The sequence below is a fragment of the Pseudophryne corroboree genome, chromosome 8, assembly GCF_028390025.1.
Source record: "Pseudophryne corroboree isolate aPseCor3 chromosome 8, aPseCor3.hap2, whole genome shotgun sequence".
In the NCBI taxonomy this organism is placed as follows: Eukaryota; Metazoa; Chordata; class Amphibia; order Anura; family Myobatrachidae; genus Pseudophryne; species Pseudophryne corroboree.
Window position 1 is genome coordinate 166,517,671 of NC_086451.1, and position 7,511 is coordinate 166,525,181.

Consider the following 7,511-nt stretch of genomic DNA (forward strand, 5'->3'; position numbering starts at 1 on the left):
ACCGCCCCCCTGGCACTGCTTCCAAATTCATCGACAACTTTGCTTCCTGGCTTCCTCACTTCCTCTCTTCTGACATTCCCACCATTATCCTAGGCGATTTCAACATCCCTATTGACATCCCCACACAATCCCCTGCCTCTAAACTCCTTAACCTCACCTCTTCACTTGGTCTCTCCCAGTGGACCTCCTCACCCTCCCATGTGAATGGGAGCTCACTGGATCTGGTCTTCACTCACCGCTGTGATATTTCTGATTTTTCCAACTCCCCATTTCCCCTCTCTGACCACCACCTGCTCTCCTTCAACCTATCTCTCTCGACTTCCCCATCTCAACCTCCTAAGGCTACCATCCCTAAGCGTAACATTGAAGCTATTGACACCACATTCCTTTCCTCCCTGTTTGACTCACTTCTCTCTCCTATTCTCTCTCTCTCTCATGCCCTGAACAAGCCACTTCCACATACAATGCTTCCCTTACTTCTGCTCTTGACTCTGTTGCTCCACCAACCACTGTTCACCCTCGCAAATTAACACCTCAACCCTGGCACACCAAATGCACCAGATATCTGCAAAAATGCTCACGTACTGCTGAGCGACACTGGAGGAAATCACGCTCTAAGGCAGACTTCCTCCATTTTAAACTTATGCTCTCATCCTTCAGTGCTGCCCTTTCTCTTGCTAAACAGTCATACTTCAAGAACCTCATCTCCTCCCAGTCTTCCAACCCCCGGCGCCTCTTTGCCACTCTCAACTCACTCATCTGCCCACCTCCACCTCGTCTCCCTTCCTCACTCTCTGCTCTTGACTTTGCCACTTACTTCACATCCAAAATTGACTCCATACGTCAGGACATCACATCACACCAGACTATCAGTAACCAGCCTTCTCCCATCCCTTACCAACCCTCCCCATCCCTCGCACCAACTCTGTCATCTTTCTCCCATGCATCTGGAGAGGAAGTCATGGCCCTCATTCGTTCCTGTCCCCTCACCACCTCCCCACTTGACCCTATCCCCTCCCGCCTCCTCTGCCACATCTCTTCTTCTGCTTGTTCCCATCTTTCCCACCTTCTCAATCTCTCCCTCTCATCAGGCACTGTCCCCTCTGCCTTCAAGCACGCTCTCATCTCTCCTATTCTTAAAAAAACCTACCCTTGATCCAAACACTCTCTCCAACTACCGACCCATCTCTCTTCTCCCTTTTGCCTCCAAACTCCTTGAGCGTATTGTCTACAACCGCCTTACTTCCTTTCTTTCCTCACACTCACTGCTTGACCCATTCCAGTCTGGCTTCCGTCCTCTCCACTCCACTGAAACTGCCCTTACAAAAGTATGCAATGACCTCCATGCTGCTAAATCTAAGGGACACTACTCTCTACTTATTGGCCCTCATTCCGAGTTGATCGGTCGCAAGGCGAATTTAGCAGAGTTACACACGCTAAGCCGCCGCCTACTGGGAGTGAATCTTAGCTTCTTAAAATTGCGACCGATGTATGCGCAATATTGCGATTACTAACTACTTAGCAGTTTCAGAGTAGCTCCAGACTTACTCTGCCTGTGCGATCATTTCAGTGCTTGTCGTTCCTGGTTGACGTCACAAACACACCCAGCGTTCGCCCAGGCACTCCCACCGTTTCTCCAGCCACTCCTGCGTTTTTTCCGGAAACGGTAGCGTTTTCAGCCACACGCCCCTAAAACGCCGTGTTTCCGCCCAGTAACACCCATTTCCTGTCAATCACATTACGATCGCCGGAGCGAAGAAAAAGCCGTGAGTAAAAATACTTTCTTCATAGTAAAGTTACTTGGCGCAGTCGCAGTGCGAACTTTGCGCATGCGTACTAAGCGGATTTTCACTGCGATGCGATGAAAAAGAACGAGCGAACAACTCGGAATGAGGGCCATTCTACTTGATCTCTCTGCTGCTTTTGACACTGTGGACCATCCTCTCCTACTGCAAATCCTTCACTCCATTGGTCTGCGTAACACTGCCCTCTCTTGGTTGTCGTCCTACCTTTCTGACCGTTCATTCTCTGTCTCCTCTCATGACTCCACCTCCCCCTCACTTCCACTAACTGTAGGGGTACCCCAAGGTTCTGTCCTTGGTCCTCTTCTCTCTCTATACGTCCTCACTAGGTAAGCTCATTAGTTCTTTTGGTTTCCAATATCATCTCTATGCTGATGACACTCAAATCTATCTTTCCTCTCCAGACCTCTCCCCTACTCTCCTCACTCGTATCTCCAACTGTCTCTCTGCTATCTCTTCCTGGATGTCCCAGCGCTTTCTTAAACTTAACATGTCTAAGACCGAGCTGATCATCTTCCCTCCCTCCCGCATAACCTCACCTCCTACAATCTCATTATCTATTGATGGCACTACTATCTCCTCTACCCCCCAAGTGCGCTGTCTTGGAGTAATCCTTGACTCCTCCCTCTCCTTCAAACCACACATTCAGCACCTCTCACAAACCTGCCGTTTTCATCTAAAAAATATTTCCAGGATCAGACCCTTTCTGACCCAGGATGCTACTAAGACTCTTATCCACTCACTGGTCATCTCCAGACTGGACTACTGTAATCTCCTCCTGACTGGCATTCCTGACAAATACCTCTCTCCACTCCAATCTATCCTCAATGCTGCTGCCCGGCTCATTTTCCTCACCAAATGCACTACGTCCACCTCTCCTCTCTTACTAGTCCTTCACTGGCTCCCCTTCCCTTTCAGAATCCATTTCAAGCTTCTCACACTTGCTTACAAAACCCTCACCCACTCCTCTCCCATCTACATCTCTGATCTTATCTCGCTTTACACTCCCACCGGTCCTCTTCGCTCTGCTAATGCACGCCGACTCTCCTGCCTACGGATTACTTCCTCCCACTCCTACCTCCAAGATTTTTCACGTGCTGCACCACTTCTCTGGAATTCCCTACCTCTCCCCCTCAGACTCTCCACCTCTCTACAAAACTTCAAATGGGCTCTCAAGACCCACTTCTTCACCAAACCCAGCCAAATCTCATCCTAAACCTCTGTTCCACGCTCTCTATGTACCCCATCTGTCTCACCCCTGTCTGTCTACCCCTCCCCTTTAGAATGTAAGCTCTCACGAGCAGGGTCCTCTTCCCTCATGTGCTTACTCTTTTCTTACTTTAATAATCTTCAGCTGCACCAAATCCAGCAGTCTTCTGCCACCTGATACTTATTCCAGTGTCATCTGCTGATGTAGCTATGTTTATTTACCCTGTACTTGTCCTATATTGTCATCAACTGTAAGTTGCTGTTTTCCTGTTTGATTATTTGTTTATGTACTCTGTAATTTGGTGCTGCGGAACCCTTGTGGCGCCATATAAATAAAGGATAATAATAATAAATAATATAATATATAGCAGTACGGTACAGTAGGCCACTGCTCTACCTACCTCTGTGTCGTCAAGTATACTATCCATCCATACCTGTGGTGCATTTTAGAAATAAAACATATCTCGGCAGAGCAATCTATATATCCATCATTTTTCAGACAGCAACAGTGGGTATTGTAATAGTCACCCAATCCATCACTTTTATAGGGTTACATGCATCCACATGCTACAGCCTGTCTCAATAATTTTACTGTCACAGTGTGTGTGTTTGTGTTTTTATTTGGGTATTTTTTGTTGTTGTAGAACTACAGGTACCAGCGAGCCCGTTATTTCCCCGCCTGCTGGTACTTGAGGTTCTCCAAGTACCAGCAAGTGGGGGAGGCTTTCTGGGCCTTGTAGTTCCACAACAAAAAAACAATATTCTTTTTTTACACATATGGCTATCAGCCCGGCACCCACCACCCAGGGGTGCTGGGGACAGCCTCGGGCTTCACCCCTGGCCCTTGGGTGCCTCGAGGGGAGGAACCTCTTGATTTAAGGGATCCCCACTCCTCCAGGGAACCCCGGCCAGGGGTGACTAGTTGGAGGGGTAATGCCAGGGCCGCAGGGACCTACATAAAAGTGTCCCCTGGCTGTGGCATTATCTCTCTGGCTAGTGGAGCCCGGTGCTGGTTTTAAAAATATGGGGGACCCCTACATATTTTGTCCCACGTATTTTTGGAACCAGGACCCGTCTAAGAGCCCGGTGCTGGTTGTCTAAATACGGGGAACCTCTGTCCAATTTTTCCCCAAGTATTTAAATAACCAGGACCGGCTGGTTATACTAAGGAGGGGGGACCTCACACATTTTTTTTAACCCATTCAGACCCTTCTCCTTTAAGTTAATGGAAGCCATTGACAACAAAATTGCATTCATGTCCTCCTCCCTCACCCTTCCCAGTCCCAAACACTCATTTTTTTTCTTTAAAAATTTATAATATATCACAAGAACAATGAGCAGGCAGGCAGCGGGCATTGGCGGCATCGGACTGAGATAGAAATTAGTGGTGGAGGGCTGGGTCAGTTGATTGTGGGAGAGTTTGTAAGCCATTGGCGGTGGCAGTGGGTATCGGCTCAGAGGCAGTAGCGGGCATTGGCTAAGGGTCATCGGCAGGATTCGGCGGACATTATGGCTGTAGTGCCTCACTAGCCACTGACCTCACCGCACGCCACTGTGGGACAGATGTAACATGCAGAGAGAGGTAGATTTTGGGAGAAGGAATGTCCTAGCATAACTGTTAATTGCAGTGTAATACTGTAATTCAACTGTGCAGCATTTGTGGCTAAATGTCAAAGAAGCCAGTATTTACCCTGCATGCAAAACAATAAATGTATTTGCACATACCTCCCAACTAACCCAATTTTTGCAGGACAGTCACTTTTTTTGGGAATGTCCAGCTAACCCAAATAACCCCCCCCCCCCCCCAGTGTCCCATAGTCATGGGGAAGGGGGGGGTGGAAGGCTCCCTGTAGCTTGTTGCTCTGCAAATATGCACATTGTGGGTAATTCAGACCTGATCGCTAGGGTGTGTTTTTTGCATCCCTGTGATCAGGTGGTTGCCGCCTACAGCGGAAGGGAAAATTTGCTGTGCAGGTGTGTGATCACATGTGCACAAGAGCTGCACAGCTCAGCACTTACTCAGCCATTGAGGTGACGTCACAAATCCTCCCACAAAACGCCGGGTCCCTCCAGTGTTTTTCCGGACACTCGCTAGAAACATTCAGTTGCCACCCACACAAACACCCTCTTCTTGTCAATCTTCTTGTGCACCTACGCATTGTGGCGCATACGCATGTGCAGTGCAGACCTGATTGCCCGCTGGGTGAAAATAAATTGAAGCGATCTGGTCTGAATAAGCCCCAATGTCTATTCACGGGAGACAGAGGGGCTGGGGCATGGTCAGCAGCTCACAGAGCACCTATAATGAGAAAAATGGGAGACATGGCTCATGATCGCGATATACCTGCGAAGGTACGCCCTCTATTGATTGACAGGCAGAGGCATTCGCATTTTCTGCGGGGCACCCGGAGAAAATGTAGGCACATGCACAGGATGGACCCTGCGTATATGCCCCCATCCTCTTCATAGTTTTTGGGGTTGGAACGAGCAGTGTGAAAACATCAATCGATGGGGGTAATTCCAAGTTGATCGCAGCAGGAATTTTGTTAGCAGTTGGGCAAAACCATGTGCACTGCATTTACGAACAGATGATTTTTTATATAAATTTTAAAATGTTAGTAAATGTGTGTTTTTTTCAACCTGGAAGCCCAACATCGATTAAGATCGATCTTAAATAGACCCCTGGGTTTTAAGGATAACCATGGTTGAGTCCAATAATTAATTCACATTGACCGAAGTTCTAATTAAGTAGTGATGTGCACCGGAAATTTTTCGGGTTTTGGTTTTGGGTTCGGTTCCGCGGCCGTGTTTTGGGTTCGGACGCGTTTTGGCAAAACCTCACCGAAATTTTTTTGTCTGATTCGGGTGTGTTTTGGATTCGGGTGTTTTTTTCAAAAAACCCTAAAAAACAGCTTAAATCATAGAATTTGGGGGTCATTTTGATCCCATAGTATTATTAACCTCAATAACCATAATTTCCACTCATTTTCAGTCTTTTTTGAACACCTCACACCTCACAATATTATTTTAATTGGTATTTGGTACCGGGGACACAGTACCTCAATCAAGTCTATAGTTGGCTCTGAAATCAGCATTAAACTGGATCCACACTTAGATTATCTGTCCAATTTTTTTTTCTAGTTGAAACAAAATTATGCTAATATGTGGCAGCAAATGACAATTGACCATTTGCTCCCAAACACTGGAAAACATCCAAAAATGGTCATTTAGATAAATTGGTTAAATCCATTTCATTTAGCTAATTTATCCAAACTACCTTTATTGTATCTTTGTGGGTGAATGATGTGTGGGTCAGTGTTGAGGGTGGTGGAGGAGATGGGTAATAGGCACAGCAGGGTGTGGACAGTCAAATAGTGTGCTTAGAGGTGCAGATAAATAGGGATATCTAATAATTCACCCACTATTCTATAGAATTATTAGATATCCCTATTTATCTGCATTACTCACCTAACACTCAGCATTTATCTACATGCTGATGCTATTCATAGCACTTAGCTTGCAAGTATTTTACCCATAAGGAGACACATTAGATGTTCCCTCTCTTTTCATTGTAGACGTCCCCAGCAACCATACTGTACTATACTACAACAGGAATAATTACTGTGGGGGATTATACCATTTGATCTGGAATAAAGGGAAAATATTGTGGAAAGAGTGCTGTAAGTGTATGATATGTAGAACTATTGCCAGGTTCTGACATTTGTCAAGTGAATTACTAATATACATTCAACTAATATTACATAGTGTCCAGTAATTCAGTATCAGACTAATTGATATAGTCAATTTGGATCAATAATAAAGACACAACACAGGTAGCGAACCTTGATATTAATAAATGTATTTCCATTTATTATATATGGTAATTACATTATACAAACTTATTGTACTTTATTTCGTGTTTAGACAATTTTAACAAATTTATTAAAAGTTAATTTTTAAATCATCATTTGTGCGCCAGCAAAAGAGACATTCTTTTCTCTTCTCCTTTCCTGCATAACATTACTTGTCTCTGGTAGCACCCCCGAACGTCCTACAATTAATATTTAATATAACTGATGGACATTTATTGGGGCCTCTTCATACAAATATTTAGAATTTAATAGCTGGTGCAAAACACATCCCCTTCCCCCCATTCCCTGTATATCTGGATTCACCAAGGAAATGCTGATACTGACTCCAAGAAGAAAGGTAGTCTCTTCCCTATGAAGGTGAAGCCTTGTTTGGCGACGGCCTAGTTAATTTGATCTCGGCAGCTCCCGCAGGTAAGTCAACCTTCTTGCACTATGTTCCCTCTCAACGGATAAAGACGCATCATTATCTGATGCAGTCATTTCGGCCCAATAGATATGCAAGAAGTTAAGATTCCCCTTTCTTTGCAGGTAGAGGAAGGAGAAGAGGGAAGAGGTCTGTAGCCTCTTCAAGATTGCAGGAGCAGAGATTGTCCTCTGCTTCTGCCAAATCCACTGCATGACGCTAGGG